This window comes from Nycticebus coucang, chromosome 13, assembly GCF_027406575.1.
Source record: "Nycticebus coucang isolate mNycCou1 chromosome 13, mNycCou1.pri, whole genome shotgun sequence".
In the NCBI taxonomy this organism is placed as follows: domain Eukaryota; kingdom Metazoa; phylum Chordata; class Mammalia; order Primates; family Lorisidae; genus Nycticebus; species Nycticebus coucang.
In genome coordinates, this window is record NC_069792.1 from 95,416,541 (window position 1) to 95,431,048 (window position 14,508).

Genomic DNA, 14,508 nt, shown 5'->3' on the forward strand with positions numbered 1-14,508 from the left:
TTCTTCTTAAATGTGCTTTGGTAGTTCGTATCTTTGAAGGTAACAATCTCATCTAAATCAGATTTATTGGTGTAAAACTGCTGATATTATCTTCTGGTTCTTTTAATGAACGTAGGATCTGTGGTGACGTCATTCTTATTCTTGATATAGTAGTTATGTCTTTACTCTTTTTTTCCCCCTTGATCAGTCTGGCTAGAGGTTTATCATTTTATTGAGCTTTTCAAAGAATCAGCTTGTTGGTTTTATTGATTTTTCTTTTATTTAATGTTTATAATTTCATTGATATCTGCTCTTTATTATTTCTTTTGTTTGCTCCATGTTAATTTACTAGTTTCTTCAATAGGAAACTTAGGTCATTGAAATGAAGGCTTTCTTCTTTGTAATGTGAGCACAGTGAAGGTTCCCTCGAGCTGGTTTCCTGCTCCTCCTCCAGTAGGTAGTTCATCTTTCATGGTAGGTTCAAGGTAGTGTCTTCTCATCCCCACTTTCTCACCCAGCTGACCCTTGCTTTGTCTCTAATCCTTTGTCTGGAACCTGGGCAGGTGGAGAGAAACACACATTGTGAGTGTTAATTATCTTGCCCCAGTGGCACATGGCCTTTTGCTTTGCTAGAGAGGGTCTGTGATGCACGCAGGGTGCTCCCTGCCAGTCTCCGCTGGCACCTCACTTACAGTCCCTGGAGGTGCTCTCTCAAGTCTCCCACTCCTGCCCTAGTGTTCCCTGTGTGCATCCAAGGAGATGTGAAAAGTTGTCGGAGAGTGGAGTGGATGTGTTCCGCTAGGCATTTTAAACTCTCACGCTAGCCAGTGTTAAGCCTTAAAGAATTTGTCAAAATGTTAGTTTTTTTCCTTCCGTTATTTTTTTCTTCTCTTTCTTCTTTCTCCTCCCTCTCCCCTCGCCTCCATTCCTTTCTTTCATTTTCTTCCCTCCCTCCCTTTCTTCTTTTCTTTCTTCCTTTCTTTTTTTTTTCTTGAGACACCATCTTTCTCTGTTGCTTGGTCTCGAGGGCAGTGGCATTGCAATGTCAGACTCCAGGGTTCAGGCAGTTTTCTTGCCTCAGCTTCCTGAGTAGGTTGTACCACTATGCTTGGCTAATTTTTCTAGTTTTAGCAGAGACGGGTCTTGCTGTTGCTCAGGCTTAGCTCTAACTCAAGGGATCGTCCTGCCTTGGCCTCCCGGAGTGCCAGGATTGCAGGAGTGCCAGGATTGCAGGCATGAGCCATTGTGCTGGCTTCTGCTTTCTGGCATGGCTGCCACTTCTGTGCTGTGCCAAACAAAGGCTAAACATTCATGGGTCTCTTCTCTCTTGGGAGGGGCTTTACAATTCAATTCACCTGTTTTTATGACCTCAGTTTTCTGATAGACTCAAAAATTATTTTGTAGATTATCTAATTTCTTGTCATTAACAAGGAGCTAGTGGTGTTCTCTTGCTGCTTCTTAAATCCTAAAGAGAAACTGGACCACAGCTTGCTAGACTTTTAAATGTAAGCAGTTAATTACCCTTGGGACTCAGCTGATTAGAGGTGGGGGCAGTGCATCCTGGTAAGATGTCATTTTACCAGTCAGAGTATCGTATCAGTCAGAAAGGTGATTTTGTATCTGTAAATAGCATTTTCTCACTCTCTACAACTGTGTTTTTGGTCTTTTCTGACTTCATATTTCATTTGCCATATTATGTCATGTTTTTTTCCCCATATAAATGTGTTTATTCTGCCAAAGTCTGAATTCCCTAAGGTCGGGGGCTGGTTTTAATCATTGTTTTCCGTAGCTGCAGTGCAGTCTGGGGAACCTGGGCAGACAGGTGAGTAAGTGACTGAAGAAGTGGTGATCAGAGGAGAGAGATGTGTTTTTGGCCCTTGGGAGGTGATTAGAGAATTAGGGGAATGAATCTCTGAGATATGGAAGTAGGTTACTTGTGTTTTAAGTTTAGATATGTGGTATTTTTAATATTTTAGAAAGTGCAGTTTAAGCATGTAAATATTCCGTTTGAAATGTAAATATGTGCTATAGAGAAGTGTATCCCTTTCCAGGGAAGTAAAAGTAGATTGTACAGATGAGCTAAGGGCCAAGGTGGAGAGGCAGCTGGCATTGAACCCTGGGGGTGGTGGACACGTTTAGTTGCAGATACATAGACATGTGCATGTGGATCTGTGTTAGAAGCAGATACAGGGAGGAACTGTAGGGAAACGAGTATGTTCTGTGAAAAAAAGGCTAGCAAGAAAATGGATCAGTGAATTGAAGAAAAACTCTTTGGAAGCATTTTTTAAAGTAAGTAGCAGGGTTTGGGGAGGGGGCACGCCAGGGTGAACCCAAGGGGAGCTGGTTAATACTGAGGCAAGTCACTACCTTGGCCATTTGTTAACCGAAATCTACACACCCTGATGTATATTGTGTCTGTTGCTATGTGATAAACTATATAAGCCTTTTAAACTGGTTTAAAATAACATGTTGTTAACTTGCATGGTTCTATGGGCTGGCTGGGCTTGGCTTCAAGATGCTCTCACTTGGAGTCTCTGGTGTCTGGCTGTCAGTGGCGAGGGCTGTGGCTGGTGGTCCGTGTCTGGGAACTCAGCTGGAAACTTAGTTGAAGTTCTGGATCTGCTGTCCTTCCTTGTAGACTCATCCTGGCTTGGGCTTCTTAGAGAACCAGGGGCAGGGTTCTCCAAAGGACTATCCCATGAGTTATTATAGGAAGACAAGGCCTAATGGAGAGAAAGAACACACAAGCACCGTGTTTCAAAGATAAAGGGCTTATTCCAGCTGACGGAGCTGCTGCAGCAGACCAGAGTCCAAAATGGCCAGAGCAGACCAGAGTCCATGCTCCTGAACTGGTTCAGTCTTATCCTTTTTATCTCCAGTCAAAAATTCCAGCCCACAGGTACCTTTCTCATTGGTCAGTATGAATCAAGCTAGAGAAGCTGGCTTGGGCTTTTACAGAACCCTGGGCTTTTATACAGTGGAAGCAAGTGTTAGTTTCCAGGTCCCAGGAAGTTAAGTTTCTACAAATTCCTTAGAGCTGAGTCACCACAGGGAGGACTTTGCAGGTGTATTCTTGGACCTCCTTGAGAAGACCTCTGTTCTCTTAGAGCTCATTTTTTCTGGGTATCCTCTCTCAGAGTGAGCAGTTCAAGAGGTTTGGATGGCAAGCTTCAGAGTGCTATGTCTGCCACATCCTGTTGGGTCTGTCACTAAAGTGATCCCAGATTTAAAGGGAAGAGAAATCAACACACCGTCTCTTCTTGGGAGGAGTAGCAGACAAACTGTAATCATGATTATTGGTTGAACTGTAAAGAGCACAAACAAGGTTTCATTATTTTGCAATGCAAACTGGCCTTTAGAGAACAGTGGTATTTTCTTTTTCTTTTTTTCTTTTTCTTTTTATTTATTTATTTATTTATTTTTATTAAACCATAGCTGTGTGCATTAGTATGATCGTGGGGCACCATACACTTGGTTCATAGATCGTTTGACACATTTTCATCACATTAGTTAACACAGCTTTTGTAGCATTTTCTTAGTTATTTTGCTAAGACCTTTACATTCCACATTTACTAGGATTCACATATACCCTTGTAAGATGCACCGCAGGTGTAATCCCATTAATCCCCCTCCTTTACATGAAAGCTATAACCCAGTTACAACCTAAGAATAGGGAGAAAGGGGAAAGGCAGGGGAGGGAGGGGGAAGTAGTATTTTCCAGTTTGGATGTTCTCCCTTCACTCTCAGACTTGGCTCAGAGCGCCAGTTGGGGGCATCTGAAAACCACCTATATATACTAGTAGTATGCCTGAAATACTCCTCAGGTGGTAAAGATAGGGCTAGGAGAGGATTTCTGAAAGGAAGATGCAGTCTCGTGACCTCAGCAATCCCTTCCTGCACGTCGTCTTTCCTCTTCCTTGCTGCATTTTAACTGCTGTTTCGAAGGCTGTTAGGGTTTGTAAATGTTTCCTTTCTACACAGCACAGGAATTCAGCCTTATTACCTTTCAGCACAGTCATCTCCGTGGCCTGTTACTAATAGGAAGACACATACCTGAAAGCTCTTTTGGGGGAGTTAAAGGGGAAGTCACAGGGACAACTTGTAAGGTTATTAGGACAAATGAAGTGATATACCTGAATAAAATGATGTTTTAATAAAAATGTCTCTAAACAGTAGGCATGTATTAGTGTCTGCTAGGTGTCAAGCACTGTACTTAGTAGGTGCTCTTTATGTGCTGAATTAAGTTTTTCAGTAACCATGAAAGGCAAACAGTATTTGGAAAAATACTTTCACAAATGACCGTTAACCAAGGTAATAAGTTACTTATGTGAGGTCATAGAGCTAGAAATTGGACAATCTTTTTGCATTATTCCATCTGACTTCTCAAAAACATATTATTATTCTGCTGGTAATTGGGTCACCGTGTTAGGATAATTGAAGTGTGATGGTAACAGAGGAAGCAGCCCTGCCCTTCTGCGCTTCACCAGCACTGGTGTGTTTGTAACCTGCTTGCCTGTCTTTATGTGGCCCTGTAGACCTAGATTTGTGTTTTGATTCTTATGCTAATGTGTTCACTTAAGGATATCACTTATTGTAACCGCAGGGGAGTTTGGGTGCCTATTCTAGTGGGCAGAACCCTGATTGTATGTGCAAAAGAGATGGAAAATGGCAAAGAGAAAGGAGGTTGACGTCGTGGTGGGGAAGGGTGGGTGTTTTCAGTGTCTTTTGGGTGGGGTGTCACTTTGATGTGTATGCATATGAAGTGTAAATCAGCATTAAATATATCTACTGGCTGTCAGGCATTATTTCTTATTTGTTTTCTGCTTTACTTTCTTATAACAGTCCTGCCTATTACTTATTGTTATCTATATTTGCCAGTGAAGAAATGGAATGTCAGAAATAAGTAATTTGGCCAAAGTCGTGCAGCTGCTAAGTGATGTGGCTATAATTTAAACCCAGTTCTGCCTGTTGTTGACTAGGGCTTTCTACAGACCCACCCTAATGCTATTAAGACTCCCAGTAAACTTGGCTACATATGCATGGTATTCCTTTATCTATGCAAAATGCAAATTGTAACGGTTTCCTTGTCTGGAATTTGATCTTTCATATCATTTCCTTTTTTTGGAGGTTATATTTTTATTATGGCACACTATCTGCACATCTTAGTTCTTTTGTTGTATTCTTTAAGTTATTAATTTTTACTCTGGAGGCAGATCAGAGTGATTTAAACTCAATTATCTTATTTACTTTTTCTTCCTGAGTTTTTAACCTTGCCCAGAGGCAGGAGATTTGCTCAAGATTTTTATTTGATCAAAGAGACTTTTTTATATATGTTGTCAATGAAATATACTTTTAGTTTTATTTTTATTGTATCTGGTCCATGCTAGTGTTCTTACCCCCTTCTATAATCATAAAATTAACATGAAATAGAAAAATGACTGTTTTGTTACATTTAAAATAAAGTTCACATTTTTTTAGTCCTATGGAGTTAAAACCATATAATGGGTATAATTATCTCCAGCATTTTTTGATAGAAAATTATGTTCTTAAATTTAATGTTCTGCATCTTGTAACTTACTTGAAGAAAACATATCACTGACAGCCCCCAAATCACTGCAGATACTGAGAGACTTAATCCTAGAAGCACAGAAATAAGGATTTCAAGTAGAGATGAAAGTTCAGTACAGTAGCCAGTAAGAGAAAATTCAGTTCATTATAAAGTACTATAAACTAGAAGCTGGTAGTGTGTTTATGGGAGAGGATACCCAGGAAGGGTGAGGTCTAGGAGAACAGAGGTCTTCTCAAGCAGACCCTGAGGATCCACCTGCAGGGGCCTCTCCATGGTGACTCAGCTCTTAGGAATTTGTAGACTTAACTTCCTGGGACCTGGAAATTTCCACTTCTGTGCAATCCTGTAGTTCTATGGGGGTTGAAACAGTTTTTCCCCTCTGATTCAAACTGACCAATGGGAAGGGTTGGAACTTTTCTTTTTTTTTTTTTTTTTTGTAGAGACAGAGTCTCACTTTATGGCCCTCGGTAGAGTGCCGTGGCCTCACACAGCTCACAGCAACCTCCAACTCCTGGGCTCAAGCAATTCTCTTGCCTCAGCCTCCCGAGTAGCTGGGACTACAGGCACCCGCCACAACGCCCGGCTATTTTTTGGTTGCACTTTGGCCAGGGCCGGGCTTGAACCCACCACCCTCGGTATATGGGGCCGGCGCCCTACGGACTGAGCCACAGGCGCCACCCAGGGTTGGAACTTTTCGATTGAATTCTTCTATGTCGTAAGCTCCACAGGCTGAAATAAAAACCATTTTTCCTCTTAAACATGGTGTTTGGTACTCTTTCTTAACATTGGGCCTCATCTTCCTGTAACATTTTCAGCTTTTTTTTTTCCCTTCAATAAAGGAGTTAGAAGTAACAGTGGAATAACTTAATGTATGGAGGATACTGTACTTTTTTTTTAATTAAATCATAACTGTGTACATTGATGGGATACAGTACATATTGTGCCTTTTAAAGTCGTTTGTTTCCAAAGAGTAGAAACTGACTTTGGCTAAATAATTAAACTTGAGTTTATCAAAGGATTTGTGGAGATCCCAGGGATGTGGAAGATTATGCAAATAGGTTTTGAAATGGGTAGGAACAAGGTTCACTCTGGAGAGGAGTTGCCTCCAAAGAAGCAGAAGCCCGTCCCACTCCTCTGAGAAGCCTCCAGAGGAGACTGGAGGTGGAGGGGCGAGGGGTGGAGCAGCTTCTGGAAGCTCAGAAAGTATTTCCTACAGGAAATGAAAAACAAACCTCAGAAAACTTGTGGTTTAGTTGAGGTCACTTAACTTACTCATGTTAGAAACTAAAAAGGAGTTTGGATCTTAACAATCATTTATGATTCTTTTATTTATGTACTTACTCTTTCAGTATGTGCTACACTCAAGGCCGTGAAGACAGATCTAAACAATTGGTGGTACATGCTGCGTAAGCAGCACAGGCCGAGTGCTTTCAGAAGGGTGAACAGAAGGATTAGGAGTTAGTGGACGCTTATCTTTGGTATGTCATGCTGGAATTAAATGTGCTCACTGAAGAATGTGGGGACCATTGCTGTAGCCAAAAACAGGGAGCTTTAGTGAGATCCCGAATCACGATTGTGCCTCCTTGTTCCACTTACTAACTTGATAGGCAAGAAAAGATCCTCCCGCATTTGTGGGACTCCCTGGCGGACTCATTACGACGGTATATTTAAAAGTGCTCCCCAGACATTTGCTGTTTAGTAAGCTCTCAGTAGGCACTGGTTCTCATCTCCTCCTGCACTTAAACTATGTCCAATATAGTTTGTGGCTAAAGGGTCATTTACTTTAGGGAAAAAAGAAGAAAAAAGGAAAACAGTACTGGCTCAATTCTGAATTCTTTTTTCCTTTATTCTGTTATGCTTTCTTTCTTGGAATTTAGGGCCTTCGAGCATAAAGGTGTTGGTGACTCGTGAGCTCATATGAAGGTGTGAGACCTTGGCATTCAGACTTTGAACACCGACATAAAATACCAGTGATAATAATTCTTGTTTTAGGCATTTTTTCTTTTAGCATTTTTTTTTCTGTGAGTTGCAATAATCCTTTTCTAGAGAATCAAATGTAGCTATCAGCAAGAAGAAACATTAAAGGTTAAATAATACTTGAGATCGGAGAGCATTTGAAGGAAATAGAAATGAATTCGACAGATTCAAACTGAAAGTAAGATCAGAAGAAAAGAAGTATAAGGTCAGACTTGTCCTCCCACCCTTCGGTAAGACTTATAACTCTTACCAGCTGCCCAGAAATGTAGCCTATCAGTCGTTTCTTACCTGTGTTAAGAAGTTATAGTGATGTGATGTTTTTGTTGTTCTTTCCTATAATGGAACTTCCTTTTAATCTCAGAGTAGGTTTATCCTTATAAAGTAACTTATAATCACAAGAGGACATTTTTGGGGTACCATTGTGGAAGAATTCTTACTTTTTGCAGTCTTGAGCCAGTGTCCTTAGATTTAACATATAAAGGTACGAATTTTTCCACTGAAATTCATACCAACACATACTGCATTTTTTATGTGAATTGTTGAAACCTTTTAATTTGCTTTGCACCTCTGGTGTCATTACAAGGGCTTGTACAGAGTCTTAAAAATACACATATTTTCTTATTCCTGTACAGCCTTTTGGTGTCATCTTTGTTTATTAAAGTAGTTTAATGTTAACATACACAGCAGTGGACACTGAATCCTCTGTTAAAAAGTAGAATAATCAGAGGGCATCGCTGTTAGATGCAGTTTTCTCCCTGAAGTCATGAATTTCTTCCTGCTACTACCCTGTACAGATGACTTTGTAGTTTCCCAGTCCTGGCATAAAGGACCTTGGCATAGCATTAGGAGTCCTTGCCCGTCCGTCTACCTTTATTCAGCTTTATCAGCATTTATCCCCCCTTGCACCTTATCTTTTGTGATACTCTGCTGTTCTGTATTCTTCGAAGACATGCCCTGGATATGTCTCCAGGGTTCTGCTTGTGCTGTGTATTCCTGGTGCCTGGCACACCCCCTCCACATAGCCAGGCCTTTACATTTAGGCTCAGCTAAAATATCACTTATTTTGAAGTCTCCTTGATTTTTTTTTTCCCCTAGAAATGTTTATTGTCTCCTATTAATTTTGTAATATTTTATTTGTACTTTTCTTAAAGTGCATAAAATTCATACTTTGCATTGTGACTATCCACATGTAATTTTACTACAATACATATTTCTTTATGCAGTATGGTCAGCATCATAGTACATAGTAACACAACTGCCATTTACTGGGCTCAGGCCTGCCCGTCTCTGAAGTCCAGGTGTGCTTTCTCCTCCCCGTCGAGCTGCTGTGCAGAATCATTCCAAATTCGGGAACACTGATAGCATGTTGCAGGCACCCAGTAAATTCTTGCTGAATAAAAGAATACATGTCTGAATTTCAGTGGCATCTCTTTCTTCTGATCACATTCCCTTTTTTACTTTTTGGTTTTTAGTTGTATGAATGTTGTGTTTTGTGGTAACTTCTAGCCATGTGAAACATTTAATTAAATTAATTAAATGAAAACTAAAAATTCAGTTCTTTGGGTACATGAGCTGCATTTCAAGTGCTCAGGAGCTACATGTGGCTAGTGACTGCCATATTGCACTGCACAAGCAGGGAGCATTTTGTCGTCTTTTGGAAGCACTGGTCTAGATAGTTTTGATTGCCATCTAGGGGAACTCTGAGTACCTGCGGCATGGTGTCAGTGATGTATTTGTAGGACAGGAATAGCACAGTAGACAGTGTTATATGGAAATATGCCATATACACTGTGATAAAACACTTCCCAATTTGATATTTCCTTGCTAGGTTATTCCAGAAGCATAGTTTCCTATAAATGTTATGCATATGCACAGTTCTGTTAACTGCTTTAGGAGAACTTTGCTTTATCCAGCCTACTATCATCACTCTTCAGTGCAGGGAAGCAAACAGGGCTTGTCTCAGAAGCTCTGAGCTTAAGAGAGCTTGCCAAACTAAGAAAGGCAAAAGTGAGATCCTCACTTCTGGTAAAGTTCCTTGTAATAACCTATCGTTGTATAACTTACTTCCCCTTAGAGGTGGCTTCCTAGACAGTAGTTGCCTTGGGACCCTTTCTAAGCCATGCTGCCATTTGACAGCTCTTTGAGGTTCTGAATGTGTTCTTTTCTATGATCTCATTTAATTCCTCCTCATCTAAGGGAGGTAATAGGTGATCCTCATACTACAATAATGAAGCTGAGTTTCAGAGATGAAAAGTAGCTCACCCGAATAAATAATTAGCAGAAGGTGAGTTAGGGCAGAGAAATTCCTGAACCTTGAACTTGTTAATTTCACAACGTCCTGCTCTTCTCAGCGTGGAGCTGTGCAGTTGATTAGTTCTGACTATAAGAGAATTTAGAGTTACTGTGACGGTACCTTGTTCATTTTGGGGGGGATTATTATCTTCAATTCTAATTATAGTAATATTTAATTTTTTTACTAAATTTTTACTAGCCTTCTCCTTATGTATTATTTCTGCTCACTTTAATAGGCAGAAATATAGAACATAAGAGGTAAGAATCTATTATGTGTAGTTTCTAGGCATGATGTTTTAAATATTTTGCTAATCCTTATAATTCTAGAAATAGGTGTCAAAATCCCTAATTTGTAGGCAAGGGGACAGAGAGCCCTCTGACTTGTGTGTGTATGTCTCTGTGTGTGTGTGTGTGTGTGAGAGAGATACTGCAAGTGCTAGTCTGTGATTTGAATCCATGCTTTTATTATTTTTATGACTTTTAAGTCTAGCTAAATTAAGCTTCTCTTTCCATATTATCATTAATTTATACTCTCTTATTGCAGGTGTCAAAAAGCTAGCAGTCATGCTTCTCTGGAGGGGGTCGGTTAATATGCTGTTCTGGGAGTTCCATAAACACAAGCAGGTGACAGGATAGCTCCCTTAAGCATTCACTTAGGGCTATTTTTGCAGCTTCCTCTAAGCAGTTTAATTTTGCATTCATCTTATGTCCATGTTTTGGCTTCATTTGTTCTCAAGTTGGAGATCGTGGAATTTGAAGACTTGGCTGGTTGTAGCATTTGTATGTAATACCTGTAATACAGTTTCTTTGTCAGTGGCATAATTAACAATATGATTTGTACATCTACTGCCTTCTGGTATACGCAACACAGTTTGTAAACTTAATTAGTTCTTGGAATAGCAAATGTTTTGAAGATGATAAACACATTCCCTCTGAATAATGTCTTGAATGGTTATACATTCATAGACATTTACTCCATGCTACTCAAATTAGAATGCCAATAGGTATGCTTCTCAAGGTAAACATCACCTGCAGCTGCATATTCCAGATTATATTGTCTTCCTGTGCTTTTCACAGGGGAAATCAGAAATTTAGCTCAGATAATTTAGCCTCCAGGAATATTCATTATGGTTTTCCTGTATAGAGAACATCTATGCTAATGTCATTACATAGATGCCATTTTCTGAACTCTGATGATGACTATTACAATATATGCTGGGGGTGGGTGGGTAATAAACAAGCACAGCACTGTAGCAGTACTCCAGTTATCCCCTGCTCCCAGCTCCCCAGGACATGGCTGAGACTGCAGGTATAAGCACAAAAGCACTCACAGCAGCCAGAAGAGACACTGCCCGAATACGCCGTGTCCCCAGGAAGGCTTGTCTGGACTTCCCTTCAGAGCTTTATTACCTACCATTAATAAATCACAGATCTGAAAAAGATCTAAAAGTGATGGGTTTCCTAGTGATATTGGATTAGAAGAATCAGATTAGAAAGGCCTTGACGCCATTAGTGACTCCTCACCCCAACAGTGAGGAAAGGGCCCCGCATGCATCGGTTTCCCCTTATTTTGGGCATGAAGAAACTAGGGCTGAGTGAGGCTGAGTGACTGGCCTGAGGTTCTCGAGTGGTCACGTCAAGCTCTGTCAGCCTCTCCAACCCTGTTCTGTCTGCCACTATACTGCCCTGCTGTGGTCACGGGGACCCTTGAGGACCCTCCTTCAGGTCTAGCATGGTGCCTGGCACGCAGTACAACCTCCAGACTGCTCGTTCTCAGGGTCAGTCCATTGTACTTGAGGAATTTACCAAGGCTGGAGGAAGGAAGGAAGTAACTAGGACGCAGTGCCCCGTGGAGTCGGGACCCAGGCTCATTTAGTATTGTTCCCGTGAGTGCTTGAAGACACATCTCACAGGCTGGGACCCAGACTTCTGAGGGGCGTGGGGAGGGACCATGAGGTCCTGGTTCTGGGAAAATGGGGACAAGTCATTGTGGCTACAAGGGCTTAGAACCATTGTTGTGGTGCTGCCAGGAGCTGCAAACAAGATGGGTGGGGACAAGTTTCCCACCTCATATTCCCATCTGGCAGCACCACACTGGGAGCCATCAGCAGAGGAAAAATAGTTTCCCTGCCCAGCATTCTAGGGTGTAGATCAGAAAGTGTGGAGCTGAGAGACAGTAGCTTAATAACTGGCATCATGGTTTGTTTGTTTATGGAAATGCAACGTAGGTGACTCCACTGTGGTTAATTCAAACATTGAGTATTATTAAGTGTTCTTCAAGTCTCACTGTCCTCTCCGTGAAGAATATCTTCATTTATTTACTCTCAAGGTTCAGAACTAGGCCCTGAGGATATGGTGATGAACCACGCAGATTTACCCGTCTGAGAACTGGTCAGTGAGACAGATGATAAAGATCTACAGAAATCTCAAGGCTGAAAGGAATCTTCAAATTCAGCCTGCCATCAGGGGATTGAATCGTCTGTGCTGTTCCTCCTGCACCATGCTGGACAGCGCTCTCCCTATGAACTTATAAGCGTCTGTAAGATAGCTAGTTCTTATTATGAAACCAATTTACAATCACTCACACTTTCATATGAAGAATAGATCACAACTATTGTCCAGGGAGGGGGAGGTCAGATCGAGGGAGGGTGAATGGTGGGGTCACACCTATGGTGTGTATTGCAAGGGTACATGTCAGATCTACGAAGTATAGAGTATAAATGTCTTAACAAATAAATGAGATGAGGTATGTATTAACCAGTGCGATGTAAGCATTTCTAATTGTATATGAAATCAGCACATTGTACCCCATAAATGCATTAATGTATACATGATCTATGTGTTTAAGATTTAATAAAAAAATTAAGTTAAAAAAAAGATAGCTAGTTCCCTCTTTGCCAGATGTTGTTGCTGGAATTGCCATCTCTATGATCTAAGTTGGAGCTCCTTTCTCTTTAATTTCTATCTTTTAGTCCTAGTTCTACCACGTGTCTTACTGACCAAATCTAATCCTTCTTTTGCATGATGTACAAAAATATAAAAGTTTTCTTATCTTTTGAATCACTTGTCCCAAATGTTTTCATTTATTTCAGCTGGCTTTCTTAGGCAGTGACTTTTTTAAGGCTCTTTTATGGAGTCTTTGTAGACTTTTTCCCCTAATCATTTCTTCCCCACCCCATGGAACTAGTGATTCCTCAGCTATACTGTGTGTGTTTTTATATCCTGGGGCCCCCTTTGTTGGCCAGGAATGATGGCTGCTGCTGTTATTGCTGTTAAATTCTTCAAACTGATTGAGAGGAGCACTTCTCTGGATTCTTGGCCACATTATGTCTTATTGTTGTTATCTTAGATGGCCACTCATTCGTAGCCTTATCCCACCTCCTATGCTTAAGACCAGAGAATAGAAGACCGTCAGTAAGGTACTTACTGTTAGTTTTTGTCAAAGTAAAGCTCTGTGTTTATTCTGGTCCTGTTTCATTTGGCCACATGGGCTGTGCGGTGCAGTGCTGTGAAGTAACGAGTCATCTGTATATTCAGCTTTAAAGTAGATGAGACTGTTGTCACTGTATTTAGCAAGTGGAACCTGATAATTGCTTAACGAAATAATGAGTAAAGGACAGAGTGAAAACAGACAAATGTCATTGAGTGAACTTGGAATAGTTACTTTTTTTTTTTTTTTAATAAGATCTCTAAATGTTTTTAATGCATAACTTGGTCTGGAATGTGAAGATGTATGGCTTAAAGAAACCCCCCTGTGGGCATGTCCTCTGTGAAGAGACAGCATGTGACTCCTGTGTGAGGTGATCCATGCCGTGTGACTGGACAGTGTCCTAGTGCGGATGACTTTCCTGGCTTTACCAGGACAGTCCTCATTTTCACTGTTTCTACAGACTTGTGCTGAGGTGTTTCGTGTTCACGGAGCCTGTGACTATTATAGTGTCTGTGAATTGATTTCTTTACCAATGTCTTAATTTTCTGTCATGATTGAATTTGAGTGATGAGATTATATATCTCTGCTGCAATTATTAATATATTTTGCTTTTAAAGAAAGTGTTTTATGCCTGTTCACAGTTTTCAGGTGGCTTAAAGAACATTGAGGATGAGGGAAACATGGTACGTCCCGGCATTGTGTGTGATTTGTGCTAACATTAAGCTGCTTTTTCCTTGGTTTCAAGCTGTTTTCATTCTGCCAGCAGGCCTCTTGCAGTTTCGCTGATGTGTCTTTTATGTAGCACCAGAGTAGATGTGTTTTTTGGCATCTAGTTGCAATCCCTAATCATGCCATTTATCTTTAGAATTATTTATGTATAAGTGACTCCCTTAAATGATATTATTATCCAAAAAATATGCTTTAATGTCTTAATGTATTGCCCCTTCCCCAGTTTACTCCGTTTGCTTTGTAAATAGGGACTGATTATGAATCTGTTCTAAAAATATATGGCCTAACATGATAAGTCCTATTTTGATCTATTTTAAATAGCCTGTCATCATATTATTATACATCTAACCAATAGAAATTCACTTGTACTCTTATTAGATATGAAAGTAATAGAGAGTAAAATGCTTGTATTATATGGTTGTTATAGAATATCATTAGTACAGCCATATTTCTATCTCAAAGTGTGATAATTCCAGCAGGATAAATGAGAAAGACATTGAATCTTCACACAAAGGAAATGGGTTTTATAATG

General features: G+C 40.5%; 1 protein-coding gene across 3 annotated transcripts in view; it reads left to right on the forward strand.

Annotated features, from left to right (window-relative positions):
* Positions 1 to 14,508, forward strand: part of KHDRBS3 (KH RNA binding domain containing, signal transduction associated 3) — a 209,500-nt gene that overhangs the window by 54,592 nt on the left and 140,400 nt on the right. The gene's annotated exons all lie outside the window — the stretch shown is intronic.